This window comes from Pipistrellus hanaki, assembly GCF_964339955.1.
Source record: "Pipistrellus hanaki genome assembly, chromosome: 9".
NCBI classification, from domain to species: Eukaryota; Metazoa; Chordata; class Mammalia; order Chiroptera; family Vespertilionidae; genus Pipistrellus; species Pipistrellus hanaki.
In genome coordinates, this window is record NC_140511.1 from 43,130,342 (window position 1) to 43,151,223 (window position 20,882).

The 20,882-nt window shown below is 37.2% G+C and overlaps 1 protein-coding gene across 2 annotated transcripts in view; it reads left to right on the plus strand.

Annotated features, from left to right (window-relative positions):
- The window catches only part of FCHSD2 (FCH and double SH3 domains 2), a 160,116-nt gene that overhangs the window by 39,647 nt on the left and 99,587 nt on the right, over positions 1–20,882 (plus strand). The window contains exon 1 of one of the 2 annotated variants that reach the window (XM_084894183.1): positions 16,817–16,821. The exons of the other annotated variant lie outside the window; for it this stretch is intronic. The gene's annotated coding sequence lies outside the window, so the exon portion shown is untranslated. Of the gene's footprint in view, positions 1–16,816; positions 16,822–20,882 lie in introns of those variants that run through there. 2 annotated transcript variants of the gene reach the window in all.

The window sequence follows — 20,882 nt, forward strand, 5'->3', positions numbered from 1 at the left end:
TTTTGTGTGCCCCAGTTTGCAGTGATGGTTAGAAATTCATTTGAAGAGAAGACTATTTTTTTCCTGAAAATATTTTATATAGTTTGTTTTTTAAAATTGTTAAAACTGTATTAAAAGAAGAAATGCTGACTATGAGTAAATATTCGTGGTCTTGGGTACATAAATTTGCTAGTAAGTTTTGTCTTTTCGTAGCTGTTCTGCAGCACACATCTTAAACTAGTGAAAGGAAGTTATTGCTTATGCTACCCCTTATTCTTTCCCTCTCCACATATCATTTGTATTAATTTAGTGTTAAGCCAGGATAACACGGAGTATGTAGAGGGGAGAATTCAAACTCAAGCTGTGGTTTTGAACCATTTTTTATGTTAATGTGTATCTCCCCTCCCCCATTTTACATAGGACATACTGCTCTGCCCACGTCTTCATTCACTAGTTGAGTTTGGATCCCTTATTCCAACCATTGATTAAAAGCCATGATTTTTTTTTAGTACTTCCCCTGTCTCAGTCTCTATAAGTTTCAGGGTATCTTGTGGACTCTTTCTCTGTATAATAGGTTAGACAACATACATGAGGTGTTTTGTGTCAGGCACTATTCTAAGCACTTTATGTGCATTAACTCATTTATGTTTTTTTCAATAACCCTTTGGGCTAATAACTGTTATTCTTATTTTATAGATGTGCGGGTAAAATAACTTCCTCAGAGTCTTCTGTCCTCTTTTCCTTCCTCCCCTTCCCTTCAATAATTTAGTTCTGACCACATTTTGAAAGAGACCTTGGCAAACTGAAGGGCATCCAGAACAAGGATGGCATAGGTCTGGAAATCATGCTATTTGTGAATATGGTTGAAGGAACTGCAGAATTTCAGCAGCCTGCATTATAACTTCGTGTATGTGTGTGAATTGACTATGACTAATCTCTTGTCACTCTGAAGTGTAAAACTAGGAACAAGGGGTAGAGAGATCAAAATAACAAAAGATGTTTTCTAGTTAGAACAGATCCAGAATGGAAGGAACTGTGTCTTACAGAACTGTTGAAGTAAAATAATTGGTAGATCTTTATGTAATCTCCTCCTCCTCCTCCTCCTCCTCCTCCTCCTCCTCCTCCTCCTCCTCTTCCTCCTCTTCCTTTCACCTCCTCTCACTTCTTCCTTCTCCTTCCTCATCCTTCACCTCTTCCTTTTCCTTCTTCCTTCTCCTTCCTTCTCCTTCTTCCTCCACTTCTTCCTTCTTCCTCATTCTCTTCCTCCTTCGTCTTTCTCCTCCTGCCCCCTCCTCCTCCTCCTCCTCCTCCTCCTCCTCTTCTTTCTTCCTCTTCCTTCTTCTTCCTCACCCAAAGATATTTTTCCATTGGTGATTTTTAGAGAGAGTGGAAGTAGTATGATGTGATCTAGTTCAAAAAGGATTGTTCAGGTCTGGGTGGCAAGACTCTGGATAACTGAGTTCCAGGATGTGATTCTACAGCAAGCATGAAAGTTCGAATAAGTTATAACCTCATTTATGCGAAGGAAGGATACTGGCTAATGAAACGGATTGGCTCCTTCCGAGATGAAGAGTGCAGAGCCACCCTGAGGTGGAAGTTAAAGTTCAGAGGTGGTCTCACAGCTGGTTCAAAAGTTCACGGTGGAATGAGCATAAGGCAACCTCTTCATGACCTCCTGGCTCCATTTTAGTTCCCTTGACACATATCCTGGCAAGTTCTATTCACAAAACTAAGACAATAAATTTTACTCTTGGTTGAGTAGTGCAGTATACACTTATGAAGATTATAAAGCTTGAATTAAAAGGTAGAGCAAGTTTTCCCATAGCGTAGAATAATCTTACTTTGCTTTTGCTTTAGAGTATCTAAACCTTCTTTCTAAGTATGGGCAGTTTACCATTTATGAATCTAGATATTTCATTTACCAGCTGGGAATCCAGGTTATTTGTCAACCGGAGTCTCCTCAGTTCTGGAAAAATTTCAGTTCTTTCTGTAAATATTGCTTCTTCATTCTTTCCATTTATTCTCAAACTTTCATGTCTATTAGTTGCTCTTTTACATTTTTATTCTTTGTTCTGTGTGTTGCATTCTAGATGAATATCGAATTTGACCTTCCAGTTCACCAATTCTCTGTTCAGCTGTGGTTGAGGGTTTTATCTTATCTGTTGCTTTTAGTGACCATTTACTTTATTTCTAGGATTTCTGCTTAGTTCTTTTTAGATATTCTATAAATGTGTTATATACATACATATGTGTATATGTGTACATACATATATGTGTGTGTCACCAGTTTTTGTGTTAGTTCTGAATGTTTTCCTAATTTATTTCTTACTCTTTTATAAGTGAAAATGATGCTTTAAAAATTTTCTTCATTTATTTTATTTTTCAAGCACAGTTTATATTCAATGATTAGTTAACTTACTAATCATTACTAATCAAAACTACAGTACGATACTGCCTCACACCCATTAGAATGCCTACCATCAAGGAGGAACTGAATGAAAGAAGGTGAAGGAATTAACTAAAAATACATATATGCATAAACCACAAACACGACAACAGTGTAGTGATGGCCAGAGGAAAGAGAGGTAGTTTGGGTGGAGGTGGGCAAAGAGGGAAGGTGGGGGGGGGGGGGAGGAGGGGAGGGATTAGGACATCTGTAATAGTGTCAACAATAAAAATAAAGTTTAAAAAAAATTAATAATAGTGGTAGCGTCCAAGGAGGAGGAGTGGGTATTGTGAGAGAAAGGAGACTTTACCTTTCACTGTATACTATTTTGCCCCTTTAAAATTTTATGATTTACATATAGTCAATCCAATAAAACTAAAGCAAAATAAAAATAAAATAAAACAAGTGTTGGCAAAGATGTGGAGAAACTGGAAACCTTGTGTAGTAATGATTAGTAATATTGACGACTTTTCTTATCCAGAAAGATAGTTATCATTTTGATGCCCATCTTTGTCTTACTGGTTTTTGTTTAAAAAAATTTTAATTTCTTTATTGATTGAGGTATTACATATTTGTCCTCATCCCCCCATTACCTTCCCATCCCCCACCCCCCAACTCATCCCCTCACCCCCCTGGTGTCTGTGTCCACTGGTTAGGCTTATATGCATGCATATAAGTCCTTTGGTTGATTTCTCCCCCTTACCAGTTTGATTCCTGGTCAGGGCACATGCGTGGGTTGTGGCCTTAATCCCCAGTAGGGGATGTGCAGGAGGCAGCCAATCAATGTTTTTCTCTCATCAATGTTTCTATCTCTCTATCAATTTCCCTTCCTCTCTGAAATAAATAAACTAAAATGTTTTTTATAAAAATTAATTGGTTCTTTGTTGTAGATTCACTGAATATTTCCAAACAAAAACATCTTTGAAGGAGTGTTTTCCTAATGTCAAGATGCATGGTGATTTTTGTTTTTGTTTTTTAAGTTTTAGTATCCTGAAGAACTAATATAAAAAGCTTAGAAAGCACTAATGTTTATATGTGAAAGAAGGAACATCTGCTTTTTTTGGCTTTATAATTTAATACTCTTCATTTTCAAATTAATTTGTTTGTTTTTAACTTAATTCTTTATGTTTTCTATATAAATGCCCCTTCAGTTTTATTATTTTACTAGAGGCCCGGTGCACGAAATTCATTCATGGGGCAGGGTGTCCCTCAGCCCAGTCTGCACCCTCTCCAATTTGGGGACAGTCGGACATCCCTCTCACAATCCAGGACTGCTGGCTCCCAATTGCTTGCCTGCTTGCTTTCCTGATTGCCCCTTACCACTCCCCTGCCAGCCTGATTGATGCCTAACTACTCCCCTGCCAGCCTGTTTGCCCCTAACTGCCCTCCCCTGCAGGCCTGGTCAACCCTAACTGACCTTCCCTGCAGGCCTGGTTCCCCCAACTGCTTTCCCCTGCAGGCCTGGGTCCCCCCAACTGCCGTTTCCTGCAGGCCTGGTCAACCCAACTTCCCTCTTCTGCCGGCCTTGTCACCCCTAACTGCCCTCCCTTGCAGGCCTAGTCCCACCCAACTGCAATCCCCTGCTGGCCGGATAGCCTACAACTGCCCTCCCTTGCAGGCCTGGTCCCTCTCAATTTCCTTCTCCTGCTGGTCATCTTGTGGTGGCCATCTTGTGTCCACATGGGGGCAGGATCTTTGACCACATGGGGGCAGCTATCTTCTGTGTTGGAGTGATGGTCAATCTGCATATCACTCTTTTATTAGCTAGGATAGCAAGTAACACACTTTGGCTTTAGCATGTCACTGTTAATTATACTTATAAGTAAAATTACAATGAACTTTTGCTCTTTCTTGTTTCCAAATAACTTTCATTGTTATAATTTGATTTACTACACCTGCCTCATTCAGAGAAGGTGTATCTTTCTTTGTTGAAAAAGATCTGTTAAATTTTTTTCTATCTGTAAATTACAGGTGAAAATATTTATTTATCTACTTAATTTAATTGAAAATATTAAATTTGTTATAAAATGACATTTTGGAAATAAATGTTTATACTTTCTCAGGTTGTTTTATCTATTGACTTATGGTTGACAAACTAACCACTATCAAGTTGTTATAAAAGTATCTAAGTACCTATATTTCATTTTGGTATTTATGCTACTGTGGACCAGTAACAAACAGTTGGAGGACCTTTGATCTAGGGATTACTGGGGGCCATTGGTGATGTTCTGACTTTTTTATTACTCTTCCTAGGGTACAAATTCTGGGGTGTTGGTGAAACCCAATTATAAGTTGATTTTGCCTTGTTTGAGATATATTAGAATAAATTTCTTCCCATGTCTGTGTATGGAAACATAATACCCAGCAAACTTAAAGGGACTTTAAGCAGACAATTTGCATATATGTTCTTCTTGTCTCCATGTGTAGACATGAAAAGCTTGCTTAAGGACTGTAGTCATAGTTAATGTTAATATCTTATGTGTTCTTGATACTGAAAAATTATTAAGGTAGTGCCTGGCTTCCTAAGTCCATTTTATGATTAGTCAATGCCCTGTCATAATAGGACCTGTTCAAGAGTCTTGTATGTTCAGCCACTCTCTCTCAAATCTATGTTAATAAGGGTGATTATCCCATTTATGTTACTATCAATCTTGTTTCTGTATATTGTTTATAAATATTTATACATATGTACCGTATGTGATATCTCAGTATACATAAAAACATCCCTTTGTCTCACCTATTTCTATATATCATTAAATTGCTTTAATGACTTTTAATTCATCCTTGGAGTTGGAAGTGGTGTAAAGACTGTGTGTTCCAACCTGTTTACATTTATTCTTTCTTTTTAATATAAAGGAGGAGTTGACAAACCATAGCTACTTGGCCTGACACTTGTTTTTTAAGTAAAGTTCTCTTGAACCATAGTCGTCACACTCCTTTGTTGACAGGTTACGTATGGTTGCTTTCTTGCTAGGTTGGCAGAATGAACACAGGGATCATATGGCCTGCAAAGTCAAAAAGTGTTTACTCTCTGACACTTTACAGTAAAAATTTGCCAACCACTGCAGGCCTTGAAGCCTCTTTCTGAATTCAGTGATCATAATTCACTCTATCTCAAAGCATTCATTTAGTTAGAAATTTCCTATTTATATTGAGCAAAAATCTTCCCTTCTAGGTAAGCTTCATGGATACATGAGTCTTTTAGGAATTTGAAGACAACTTTTATGCTTCTTCTTAGCTCTTTCTGCAGGTGTGTTACCCACTCATAGTCTTTCTGATCCTGAAATTCCGTATTCAATTTATGCTTGAATGGACTGCGCAACTCTGTTTTAAACCTTTTATCTATCTTGTTTTCTGTCATTATTCCTCAGATATTGATATTCAGATCACAATCCAATTTAATGATCCTATAGATGTGATTGGTTCAGAAGAGCAGAATGTTTCTAATGCATTTTTTTAAATTTTACTAATGTATTTCATATGTATTGGCCACTCAATGATGTTATGATTTCTGTTAATAGAGGCTAAGTTGCATTATCCTTCCAGGTAGCTTAAACTCAAAAACCAGTAATTCTTTTACATATATTGCCATTAAATCTGATCTCCATCCTGTACTGAACCCACAGCAGGACTTTACTCCTGTGCGGCTTCATGGTATCAAGTTTAATGCACTGTGCCAGTATATTGGGATTCTAACTCTGAGTCTATCATTTGTTAACTCAGTCACCCTAAATAAGTTACTTAAACCGTTTCCTCCTCTACACAGTGGGTTTAATAAGTAACTAACAGTTGTGGCTAAGCTGAAATGAGATTGCATCATCCATGTCATTTGTATATACAGTCATTTAGCAAATATTGAGTGAATTCTGAGAGAATTATGCAAAAGTCAACATGTTTTATGGCGTTTTGAAAAGCATGCTCCTACCAAGTACTCGTAGGTATCACATTGATGCCAAGTGAAAAGAAAAGAGTTCCATTTCTATTTATAGAGGAAGGTACATAAATATTTGCATTAGAAATCATGGAACAATTTTATAGATAAGTTATATGTTGCATCATAGCTTAATACTTTATTGCAGGACTTTTTGTATTGTCTTTGACAGTGAATATGTACTCTCAATGGCTGGTATTTTTTGTTGTATCTGAAGATAAGAATCCAAGACAATATATAATTGCTTATGTTCTATTTCCCCTTCTAGTTACACTCATAAAATAAATTTAAGTATATATTATGTCATTTAATATTATCGATGATTGAATTCTTTTCTTATAACCTTGGATAAAATACAATAAATGAGCTAACAACTTTATTTGGACACATATCAGACATTTAAACTGTGTTTCATAAGAATTTTTTAAAATGTATTTTTATTGATTTCAGAGAGAGGAAAAGAGAGATAGAAACATCAATGATGGGAGAATCATTAATAGGCTGCCTCCGACATGCCCCTCACTGGGCGCTCCAGCCTGCAATCCAGGCACATACCCTGAGTTGGAATCAAACCGTGACTTCTTGGTTCATGGGCCAGCGATGCTCAATCACAGAGCCAGACAGGCCAGGCACATAAGAATTTTTCTAATTTTAAAAATTTGGTTTTAATAATTCAAATAATACAGAAGTATATAAGGTAAAATGAATTGTCTTTTAAATTTTCTTTTCAAATTCACCTTATGTTTGGTATAAATCTTTTCCTTTTATGTGTACTTATTTAATATATAGTTTTTTATTATTTATAAAAAATAGCATACTTAAACTTAGTCTACATTTTGTCTTTCATATTTAATAGTATTTTTATTTTTGATATTTTTCTCAAGTGAATAAATATCTCAATTTATTGGTGGTATCATATTCATATTATAGATATACTTATTTACATCCACATTGATTTAAATTGTTAAAAAATAATACTGTGATTAACATTTTCATTTATCTTTTTATACTTGTGCTTTTAATAATTCTAAAAAATGACATCCCTGCAGAAAACTATATGTGCATTAAATTTTAATAGATATTAATAGCTAGACAATTAAAAACTTTTTTCTAAAAACATTAAATACTACGGCAATTTATATTTCCACTATTGATTCATAGCAGTGTCCGCCTTTACAGTATGTGCAGCGGATATGTTCCAAGATCCCGTGTGGATTCCTAAAACTGAGCTATCGAACCCTATGTATACATTTTTTTTCCTATGCAGTAGCCCCCCTTATTTGTGGTTTCACTTTCCGTGGTCTCAGTTACCCGCAGTCCACTGTGATCTGAAAATATTAAATGGAAAATTGCAGAAATAAACAATTGTTAAGTTTTAAATTGCTCACCATTCTGAGTAGCACGAGGTCATCTCATGCAGCCCTGCCACGTCCCTTCCAGGGTGTGAATCATCCCTTTGCCCAGAGTATCCATGCTGTGTGTACTGCCCTCCTGGTAGTCCCTTAGTGCCCGTCTGGTTATCAGACTGACTGTCGTGGTATCTCTGTGCATGTGTTCAAGTGACCCTTATTTTGCTTCAAAATGGCCCCGAAACAGAAGAGTAGTGATGATGCCAAAGAGAAGCCCCTTGTAAAGTGCTTCCTTTGACTGGAAAGGTATGCATATATAGGAAAAAATACATAGTATGTATGGAGTTTGGCACTGTCTGCTGTTTCCTGCATTAACTGGCAGTCTTCAACCTTATCGCCATAGACAAGGGGAACTACTGTATATACATAACCTAGAGTAAAGTTTAATTTATAAATTGGGCACAGTATGAGATTAACAACAACAATAATAAAATTGAATAACTAACTATACTGTAATAAAAGTTATGTGAATGGGTTATCTTTCAGCAAAACTAGCATGAATTTCTTTTTCATTTTTCACAATTTCACAGATAGAAAATTCCGTCTTTCTATCTCACAACATCAGCATATGACTTTTTCTTTTCTTTTCTTATTACCAGGAAGTCAAGAACTTCCACTTTTCACTTGAAGGAAGCACTTTATGGCTTTTCTTTGGCAAATCCGAATTGGCCGCATAACTACACTTGAGCTTTGAAGCCATTATTAAGTAAAATAAGGGTTACTTTAATACAAGTACTGTGATATGTCAAAGGTCGATCTGATAACCTGCATGGCTACTGAGTGACTAATGGGAGGGTAGGGGTAACTGAGAATGCTGAATGTGAACATCGGATGAGGGAAAACTGCTGAGCAGGAGAATCAGCGCATCTCACCCTTACCAGGAGTACATATTGCCAGTCACACATTCTTTGCCAGGCTGGGTCAGAAATAGTATCTAATTTTAAGTTTCATTCCTCTGAATACTCATATCTATACATATTCTCATGTTTATAGCTAATTGCAATGCACTTTGTTATATTAGCTATTCACATATTCTTTTTATTGGTTGTTTTTCTTTTTAAAATCAATTCATAGGGACTTCTCAAAAGTTCTTCCAGAAATTCAGGCAAGAGACCTTTTTCACTTTCCTCTCATCTTTTGTTTTAGAATATTTTTATATAGCATACTAGAAAATTGATGAATTAATATGTGCATTATTTTATATACAATATTCACCCATTACATACAGAATTTTCTAATTTTAATGTATATCTCTAACATACATGTTTAACCTCTAAAAGACAGATTTTGAGTTCTGTTATTGTAGATTGGTAGAATCTTGGAATTACTTGGAAGTGACTTTGGAAATACTGTTTGTAAAATATTTTTTTAAAGTAATGAATTCAATAGTTTTAATAGAGTCAATAGTTATAGAATTTTATGGTTAAGCTTAAAAAATGAAGTAGTACCTATTCAGTATCTGTGTCCTAGTCACTGTGCCAGGCATTTTGTAGGTTTAATTTAATACAATAATTGTATACCTTTGGTAGACATTCAAGGTATCACATTGCTTGTGTTGTATATCCATGGTTGGACTTGAGGAAATTTTGAACAGGAGATAATCTCGTTGGTAATTGGAGATATCTATCATAACTCTTATTCAGCTGAACAGCCTCAGCTCCTAAGAAGTTTATTGATTTTCTTGAGCAAGTAGTACTGTAGCTCAAATGTCTTGATCAGGCTGGATTCCTTCCACCATCTTCCACAGTAGTTGCCCTAGCCTTAGTTTTACACAATGTCAGGAAAACGGAACGTGGGATAATTTTAAATCAATAACAGTGAAAAGTATATCTGTACTATGCTTGCAATGGATTTTACTTAATAGGATGAGAAACTTAATATTTACTTAATATTTAAGATATAATGTGGGTTTCTTCTTGAAATGTATTGAAATAAAAGAATAATATGACCACCTAAATTTAAATGTTTTACTTTAAATCTTAATTTTCAGAATTATTTTTATGGTTTTTGACATAAAGATTACTTTGTACATATGCAAAAAAATTAATATGTGCCTGTTTTATTGTGAATTATAGTTGATACAGAAAATGCCCTAGTTAGAAACTGTATGGATATCTTTTTCCTGTTGTTGGAAAAGGAGTAGTAGAGAAGTATGTCCAGGACCTTTTACAATAGTTGTACAGTTGTGCCCTTGCTAATAATAAAATTGAACAAATAACTACCTATATATATAGGAAATTGAAATCTGGTCCTGGCTTTTCCAGCTAAGCTTTGCAGTCCCTTGGAGAAAGGGACCTCTTTCCTTCACAGAGATATGGTTGCCTTGCCACACTATTTCCTGTGGAGTTATGTCCTCCCAGAGGGGTGCCTTTTCCTAATATATCTACTGAAATTATCTCTGAATCATACAAAGGCGATATACAGGATATTGGCAGTCTCTGAAGGTGTCAATAGTAACAAATTTGGAAACAGTTACTAATAACTTTCACTGGTAAATGTTCTATGTTTCTCAGGAAAGACTAATTGCTCTAACCAACAATGAGAAAATCTCTGAGGTTTAGCAAAAGTAGAATTATTTTTCATTCACTTACTACTTTATTGCAAACATTTGTTGAATGGCCCTGGCCAGTGTTGCTCAAGGTTAGAGCGTCGGTCTCTGTACCAAAGGGTCTCAGGTTCGATTCCCGCTCAAGGACATGTACCTGGGTTGCAGGTACCATTCTTGGCACGTGCAGGAGGCAACCAAGTGATGTGTCTCTCTCATATCATTGTTTCTCTCCTCCTCCTCCTCCTCCTCCTCCTCCTCCTCTTCCTCCTCCTCCTCCTCCTCCTCCTCCTTTCTCCCACTCTTTCTTTCCCTCCCTCCCTCCCTCCCTCCCTCTTTTCCTCCTTCCCTCCCCGCCTCCTTTTCCCTCTCTTAAAAAAAAATCAACAGAAAAAATATTCTCAGTTGAGGATTAACAACAACAAAAATTGATGGCCTTCATGTGATGAGTTAGTGATTTCAATGCCTTTAATCCAAGATTCTTTAGGGCTCACGTCCTCTGCATCTGGGTAGCAGAAGGGAAGAAGGAAAAGGATTGCATATAGGCAGTCTTAATAGGCCAGACCTGAACGTAGTACACAGTACTTCTCACATCCTGTTGGCCAGAACTCAAGTCAGATGGTCACATTTATTTTAATAAGAGGAAGCTGGAAAAATTCGTCAATGTGTTTTGAAGAAGAGGAGAACTGGATACCAGTAAAGCTAGCAGTCTCTGACACATGTTTGATTGAAAAAAATACATAAATAGTTTTTTAATCTGAAAATATTATTTAATCTCTCCATACTGTGTACATTAGGTCATTGTTTTAAGAGAACAGTGAAAGTTGTGTATAATTTAGCTGATTAATTCCTTTAATTACATAAATGGTTGGTGGATCTGGTAACCAAGATAGGAAGGAGCAATTAAACAAATAGAAAATTTAAATTATATATTACTTGTCAGTTACCTAGAAAACTGGATAGAATGATGAATATTTACTTATGAAAACTAATAATATTTGCTTTCACTACTGAATAGAGCCTTTTAGTGATTTAATCTTTGATGCAGAGAAATAAATTTTGATATAAATGTTAAATATTAATCTTCTGTATCTTTTTAAAGATTTGTGATACTAGCATGTATTCTTAAACTTATCTAATGTTATTATAAGGTGATCCTTTTAAGTGACTCATGTCATCTTGTGATTTGGTACTGTTGTGTTAGTTGTTTTTTTAGTTAATTAAGCTCTTACTGAATGTCTACTATGTATATACCGATGGAAGAAAGGAAGTGGGAAAATACCATAATTAGGAAATAAAATTCTTCCCAGTTAGCATATTAGAGTAAATGTATAAATTTATGCATTCCATCCAATCTCTTAAATGATTTAATGATATAGTGACTTATAATGAGGAAATTTTTGAAATTATGAAACATAATGGGTGTAATTTTAAATGCCAGCAATAGAAATGTATACTAAGTACTAGTACATAATTACTAGAGGTCTGGTGCTCGGATTTGTGCCCCGGTGACGTCCCTCGGCCTGGCCTGCAGGGATCAGGCTGAAACCAGCTCTCCGACATCCCCCAAGGGGTCCCGGATTGCAAGAGGGCCCAGTATGTATATAAGATTCAAGCTATCTTTGTTGCTATAATTTGTTTATTTTCACAGCTGCATAGCTTTCTGTTGTATGTATAAACCACAGTTGATAGACATTTGAGTTGTTTTCATGTATTGGTTTTTAAGAGAAATGATTGTTTATGTACATGACTCCTGTTACACATATGCATGAGTTTTCCTGTGTCATGTATTAGGAGTAGAATTGCTGAATCATAGGATTAAATTGCGTCTTAAATTTTACTAGATAATGTCCCAAAGTGGTTGTATGCTATACCAGGAATTTGTCAGAGCTCCTGGAGGCAATTCTCTCAATATTGTGGAGTTCCCACTATGACTGTGCCCCCTGGAGTGTTTTAACTCTTAGTTGTTCACACAGAGCCTCCTGTAATTTGTCAGTTACAATTCCTGTTTTCCTATCCTGGCACCTGTTTCCAAAGAGGTTTCTGCTCTTGAGTCTCTGCACCTGTTAAGTCACCTGTCTCCCTCTCTAATCCAGGGGGCAGCAGTTTACCTCTCTGTGAAGAGTTGTTGATTTTCAGTCTCTTCAGCTTTTTATTTGTTAGCATGGAGTGGTGATGTAAAAGCTCCTTAGTGAGAACCAGAAACTGGAAGCCCCACCCAAGGATCAGTGATTGCCTTCCTCTCGTGTGCCTTGGTGAATTGTTATTGTCTTTTCTATATTTAGGTTAGCTTCCAACTTTATCGTTTGCACTTTCAATGCCATCAAATATTTCTGAGAGTTTCTACAATAATGTGATTATTTATTTATTTATTTATTTATTTATTTATTTTTTGCCACCAGCATTCATCTGGGATAAGTCCATTCTTTTCATTACACTCATTTTTTTTTCATTATTTATATCAATATTATCACCTTCACCCTCTGACTTCCTGGCTACAATCTCTAAAATGGCAGTGGTATTAACATACCCATAGTCAGCTATTTCTTCTATAGCTATATTTATATCTGGTTAGAATTTCCCTCCAACATTATCACTTTGTTTCTTTGCAGCAGTTTCATCTTTGTTGGCTAACTCCCTCTTTTGATTATACATCTTTCTAAAGTGTCATGTGAATTTATCACTGTAAGACAAAGAGGTAACATAGTTACATCTTGACTGTCTCTGTGGGAACTGAATAACAGATGTACAGTGATGAATCACTGATAGACTTTGAAAGAAGTGAAGTGATCGGTCACTGATCATGACACACATCTGTAATTTGCAGTGATTTGTGGACCAAAGAGCTAGCAGTCAAATCTGTACTCTGTGTAGTTACTCAAGTTTAATATATGAGTAACTAAAATTCAAACTGTGTTGTTGGAGGAGTGATAATTTAACTAACCTGTAGGTAACTGAAATTTATGCATATTGGAACCATGGAAAGTGAGGACTGCCTGCACATTTTTATTTATTTTTCTAGCTTTATCTCACTGTCAAAGGACTCCAGTACAGTGTTGAACGAAGGTGGTAAAAGCAATATCCTTGTCTTGTTTCTGGCCTCAAAGGAAGACCTTTTAACCCTTCATCAGTTACTGTGATATTTGCTGTAAAGTTTTTTAAATATCAGCTTTTGGTATTCCCATCTATTCTTAGTTTGCTAAGAATTTTTATCATGAGTGATTTTGGATTTATCAATTGTTTTATCTAATGAGACAGTTAGATGATTAACTTTCAATTTGTGGCAAATAATATTAATTGATTTTTCCAATGCTAAGTCAATTTTGCATTCTTGGGATGAAACTCAGTCTTGATGTTTTATCTTTTTAATATATTGCTGGATGCCATTTGTTCATGAGTAAATACTGTAATTTTTCTTCTGATATGTTTTCTTCTTGAATTTTGATATCAAGGCTTTATAAAATGAGTTGAGAATATTCTCTTTCCCTTTCTTAAAGATTTTCTCTAAGTTTCTTCATTGTTAGGAAGTTTATTATGGTAAAGCCATATGTGGTCTGGAGTTTTCTTGTGTGAAATTTAATACTAAAGGCATGGGGTATGAAATTCATGCACTTATGGGGGAGAGGTTGTCTCTCAGCCCAGCCTATACCCTCTCCAATCTGGGATGCTTCGGAGAATGTCCAACTGCCAGATGTCCTAAACCAGCAGTCGGACATCCCCCTCACAATCCGGGACTGCTGGATCCTAACCACTCACTTGCCTGCCTGCCTGATTGCCCCTGACCCACTTCTGCCTGCCAGCCTGATCACCCCCTAACTGCTCCCCTGCAGGCCTGATTGACACCTGACTGTTCTCCTGCCAGCTCGATCGCCCCCAACTGCCCTCCCCTGCAGGCTCAGTAACCCCCAACTGTCTTCCCGTGCAGGCCTGGTGCTCCCCCCCCAAACTGCCCTCCCTTCCCAGCCATCCTACGACAACATGGGGGCAGCCATCTTATGATGACATGGGGTGGCCATCTTGTGAGGGTCTGGGGGTCAATTTGCATATTAGCTCTTTATTATATAGGGTTATTTATTCTTTAATGGCAGTATGATCGATGAGTCTCTTGTAAATTTTTTTAAAAATATATTTTATTTTTTACAGAGAGGAAGAGAGAGGGATAGAGAGTTAGAAACATCGATGAGAGAGAATCATCAATCAGCTGCCTCTTACACAAACCCCACTGGGGATGTGCCCACAACCAAGGCACATGCCCTGTACCGGGATCGAACTCGGGATCCTTCAGTTCGCAAGCTGACACTTTATCCACTGAACCAAACCGGTTTCGGCTCTTGTAAATTTTTTAAATTTAAATTCTTTATTGTTTAAAGTATGAAATGAGTCTTCTTTTTTCCTCATTTACTTTTCACTGACCATCCCCACCTACAGGATATGCCCTCATCCCCCTATTATCTGTGTCCATTGGCTTTGCTCATATGCATGCATACAAGTCCTTTGGTTGACCCCCCGCCTTCCCTCATAGGTTGGACAGCCTGTTCGGTGCTTCTATGACTCTGGTTCTATTTTTGTTCATCAGTTTATGTTGCTCATTATATTCCACAAATGAGTGAGATCATGTGATATTTATCTTTCTCTGACTGGCTTATTTCACTTAGCATAATGCTCTCTAGTTCCATCCATGCTGTTGTAAATGGTAAGAATTCCTCTTTTTTCTTTTTTTTTTTTTTTTTTTGTAGCAGTGTAGTATTCCATTGTGTAAATGTACTACAGTTTTCTAATCCACTCATCTGCTGATGGGCACTTAGACTGTTTCCAATTCTTCGCTATTGTAAATTGTGCTGCTATGAACATAGGGGTGCATATATCCTTTCTTACTGGTGTTTCTGTTTTCTTGGGATATATTCCTAGAAGTGGGATCACTGGGTCAAATGGCAGTTCCATTTTTAATTTTTTGAGGAAATGCCAATGGCTACACTAGTCTGCATTCCCACCAGCAGTGCACGAGGGTTCCTTTTTCTCCGCATCTTTGCCAGCACTTGTCGTTTGTCAATTTGTTGATAATGGCCATTCTGACAGGTATGAGATGGTATCTCATTGTCATTTTGATTTGTATCTCTCTGATGATTAGTGACTTTGAGCATGTTTTCATGTGTCTCTTGGCTTTCTGTATGTCCACTTAAGTGTCTTAAGTTCTTGCCCATCTTTTTAATTGGATTTTTTAATCTTCCTTTGGTTAAGATGTATGAATTCCCTATAATTTTTTTGAACACTAAATATAGTATACCACATTCACTTTTGTCTATCTTTCCCTGCATCAGAATGTATTGAAAACATTTTTTTGTTAATCCTCACCCAAGGATGTTTTTTCCATTGATTTTTAGAGAGAGAGTGGGAGAAAGATAGATAGATAGATAGATAGATAGATAGATAGATAGATAGATAGATGATAGATAGATAGATGATAGAGAGACACATCGATTGGTTGCCTCCCATACACCCTGACTGGTACTGGGGATTAAACCTACAGCCCAAGTACGTGCCCTTGATTGGGAATCAAACCCGAGACCCTTTGGTGCCAAGGCTGACAATCTAATCATTGACTTACATTGGCCACCATTGAAAACATTTTTAAACAATTAGGTTTTTCTTTAACTAGAGTGTAAGTTCCTTGAATATAGAAACTGTGACTTACTAATCTGTTTGAATGTAGGGCCAAGGAATGAATGATTGAATGAATGAGTGTTTTAAAGTAAGGATATGATAAATGCTGTCAGAAATGTAAACTAAACACTTACACAAGGAATAATAATTTCAAAACTGTAGCAAAGTCATTTTAAAAATAGTTTTGGGTATGAATTTGTGTCATGGACAGTGGTGTTTTTATATTACCTAAAATCTCATATCTGTAATGCTAGTGAGGTAAAAGAAGTTATCTATTTATGGTTGGTTTAACCTTAACAGTACATGTATTCTTAAACACTTAAAAATATCTTCTTTTAAAATAATATATTTGACACCTATGAAGCATATTATAATCTGTTTATAAGCATTTGAGAAAAAACCCTCCCTAAAATAATATAACATGATTTCTATTATAGAAGCTATTAAGTGCCATATCTGAAGAAGTAGCATCTTAGCTTCTTACTAAATAAAGTAGGTAATGTCCCTTTATTTTATAGAGGAGAGGATTATGGGTGAGTAGGACAAGATAGATAAGAAAAAGGGAGGGGAGGGAGGAAAGACTGGTTTTGAATCTTGTAGAATCAAAAATCTAACAGCAATAATATTTGAAATAACTAATTCCAGAGGGAATTGTAAAATCAGGTTTTAGAGCTGGGAACTTTAAAAGCTGCTATTTAGAAACTAAAAATTCTGATGACTTTCATTAAAATAAAAAAAACAAAAACGTAGATGAGATAGCATCCTACCTAATAAAAGAGTAATATGGAAATTGACCCCCACTCTGCCACACCCACAGGCCACGCCCACCAGCCAATCAGAGAGAGTATGCAAATAAACCCAACCAGGATGGCTACAGCCACAGAAAGCAGGAGAGAGGCTAGGGTTTCCCAACCTTTCTGCCTGCCCTTGCTGGCCTAGCCCTCCACTTAAGGCTATAAAGTTTCAATTACAGAAGGTAAACAAATCCAAACAGAAATGGCTGTCACCACGGAGCAAGTAGGAGGCTGGGCTCTGCTCCAGGCTACAAAGTTTCAATTATAGAAGGTAAATAAATTCCAGATACCAGCGCCTCCGCTTGGGTCACCAGGGGTGTGTGGCTGGCCTGCAAACCACCACAGGCCCCTCACCCAGGCCACCCCATACTCCAAGGGAACCCTCACCCTGATCCGGGACACCCTTCAGGGCAAACCAGCTGGCCCCCACCCGTGCACCAGGTCTCTATCCTATCTAATAAAAGAGTAATATGCAGATTGACCATCACTCCAACACACAATAGCTGCCCCCATGTGGTCAAATATGGCTGCCCCCATGTAGACACAAGATGGCCACCATAAGATGGCCAGCAGGGGGCGAGGTGGGGCAGTTGAGAAGGACCAGGCCTGCAAGGAAGGGAAGTTGGAGGCGATCAATCCTGCAGGGGAGGGCAGTTAGGGGTGACTAGGCCGGCAGATGAGAGAAGTTGGGGGCAAACAGGCTGGCATGGGAGCACTTAGACATCACTCAGGCTGTCATGGGAGTGGTTAGGGGTGATCAGGCTGGCAGGAAGAAGCGGTTAGGGGCAATCAGGCAGGCAGGTGAGCAGTTGGGAGCCAGCAGACCTGGATTGTGGGAGAGATGTCGGACATTTTTCGAGGGGTTCCAGATTGGAGAGGGTGCAGGCTGGGCTGAGGGACACACACACACACACACACACACACACACACACCAGCCCCATGCACAAGTTTCGTGCACCAGGCCTCTAGTTAATTAATAAATGCTAGGGAACAGCATTCCCTCATCAATGTTGCACTTCAAACTTGATCTTCAGCCTGTTTACTTTTGCCCCTGGATGAAAAAGAAAAATGCATTACATATATGGAGTAAGAATGGTTTTTACCTCAGCTTAGCCAGAGAATATTTGTTTCATACAGTGCTCAAAGTCATTGCATTACTGTATCTGTCTTATTGGTGGGGAAAGGTGTAATCATAGAGGAGACTTGGTGTTGTGAAGAAGGCAGAGCCCCCTAGCAAGGAGAGCTTAGGGAGAGCATGGAATAAGCTGTGTGTGGTGTTTGAGAAATATAGGATGTCCTCCAAAAATGTGCACACACACTTTGAATAATTATAAAGGTAGTGTTCACTAAAATACACTTCGTTTTTTTAAATTGCGCTATCAGTTGTTAGTACGTATACTTTTTGGAAGGCGTCCTGCATACCTCAAACACTAACACACATGCATATTCTCCCCCCAACCCCCAGTAGGTAGCCTTCTTTCATTTAGTAAATATACACTTAGGGTTCTTCCAGGTCTTTTCATGATGTATTTGTATGTGTATGTGTGGGTTTGTATATCTCCCACATATTGTAGTTGTGCCCTTAATGAAAACACTCTGCTTCCAGAGAAAAAAAAAAGGAAAAAAAACCTTGTTTTTCCACATGACTGCAGAACAATTACAGCTTCTAGGAGCCCTTCTCCTGTTCCTGGGAAAATAGCTGGGTTGGCTGGTATTTGCATAATCGTCTTTAGGGCTATTGTGGGCGGGTTTGGGCTGCTGACACAGAGCTACAGACTGGCCACCTGTCCAGAACAAATGAACTCGGCCTTTGTGCCAACATTATTATCTGTTTCTCCAGTGTTATTTCCGAGTAATGAATAATTTGGTTAAATATTATAAAACTATTTAGGAAATATTTGTGTTGAACTTAAATCTTCCATTTTGGGGAGAGATAAATTTTCTGGCTATTTCACTGGCACCAACTATATATTTCCATGTCCCCTCTGGCATAGTTTTGTATCTGCTTTTGTGAAATTATCCTCATGAATATTAATTAGGAATGTGAGAATTTAAAAAGAAACTTCAAAATGATTTGTAGTCATCCTATAAATTATAAATGAAATGTCTGTTTTCTAGGAGTCCATTTCACTTATGTGGAATAATTAATTAAAAATTTAAATTTAACAAAAGAAAAAGAAATTTCCAAGGTCTTGAAATAAGTGAATAATTATTAATTTTCTTTGATAATTAGTCTCATTACTCATTTAGGAAGTTTTTGTCTTAATAATGCACACATTGCTATGTTAACTAATTTTGTTAATCATCGACATTTAGCCTGTGATGGGAAATTTCTCAGTTTTTTAAAAACTTACATGTGATAGTGTTGGTATTTATTGTACATAATAACCAACTGAATTGAATTTTTCATGTTAGAATTAACTTGTTATTGACAGATCCTGTAGTCATACTATATAAGAAAAGTCTCAATATCAAATAAGTGGTCAGTGAATTGGTAACATTTAAAAAAATTACCAGCCGAAACTGGTTTGGCTCAGTGGTAGAGCGTCGGTCTGTGGACTGAAAGGTCCCGGGTTTCAATTCCGGTCAAGGGCATATACCTTGGTTGTGGGCACATCCTCGGTAGGGGGTGTGCAGGAGGCAGCTGGTCGATGTTTCTCTCTCATCGACGTTTCTGGCTCTCTATCTCTCTTCCTTCCTCTCTGTAAAAAATCAATAAAATATATATTTTTTTAAAAAATCACCTTTAAAAAAATTACCAGAGTTATTTTTGGGGAAAATTTACATGGTTGTGACAATGATCACTTCTCTTAGTTCTCATTAAATATATAGTAATGAATGAAAGACTGAAAACTGCTAGGAGACATTTAGTACCTGTAGTATATATATCTGGTACTGTATATATTTAATTTCCTTTGATTATCATAATTATCTTTTGAGATAAATGGTATCAGTTTTAATTTTACAGTAATTTTGAGCAGGAAGTACGGAGTTCCCATATACCCTCTGTCCCCATACATGCACAGCCTCCCCCATTATCAACCTACACCAGAGTGGTACATTTGTTACAGCCAATGAATATACATTGACGCATCATTGTCACTCAAAACCAACATTGGGGTAACTTTTTAAAAAATAACTCTTTATTGTTGAAAGTATTACGTATGTCACCCTTTTTCTCCCATTGACCCCCTCCAGCCTGCTCCGGCCCCAGGCCTTCACTATCTTAGGTCTCTGTTCATGGGTAATGCATATATGCATACAAGATCTTTCCTCCTACCCTCCCCTGCATTCCCTCTGAGATTTTGCACCCTTTCCATGCTTCCATGTTCATTCATCAGTTTATTTTGTAATTTAGATTCCACATATGAGTGAGATCATGTGATATTTATTTTCTCTGACTGACTTATATCACTTAGCATGATACTCTCAGGTCCCTCCAAGCTGTCTCAAAGGGTAAGAGATTCTTCTTTTTTACTGGTTCATAGTTTTCCATGGCATAAATGTACCACAGCTTTTTTATCCGCTCATCTACAGATGGGCACTTGGGCTGTTTCCAGATCTTAGCTATTGTAAATTGTGCTACAACTAACACAGCGGTGCATACATTCTTTCTGATTGGTGTTTCGGGTTTCTTGGGATATATTCCTACAAGGGGTATCACTGGGTCAGATGCGAGTTCTATATTTAATTTTTTGAGGAAACTCCATATTGCTCTAATAATGGCTGTACCAGTTAGCATTCCCACCAGCAGTGTACTCATGTTCCTTTTTCTCCAAATTCTCGCCAGCACTTACCATTTGTTGATTTGTTGGTGGTAGCCATTCTGACAGGTGTGAGGTGACACCTCATTGTCGTTTTAATTTGCATTTCTCTGATGATCAGTGATTTTGAGCATTTTTTCATATGTCTCTTGGCCATCTGTATGTCCACTTTGGAGAAGTGTCTATTTAGGTCCTTTGCCCATTTTTAAATTAGATTGTTTTGCTTCCTTTTGTTAAGTTGTGTGAGTTCCTTATATATTTTGGATATTAACCCTTTATCAGATGTATCATTGCCAAATATGTTTTTCCATATTTGGCAATGATACATCAGTGGGTTCCCTTTTTGTTTTATT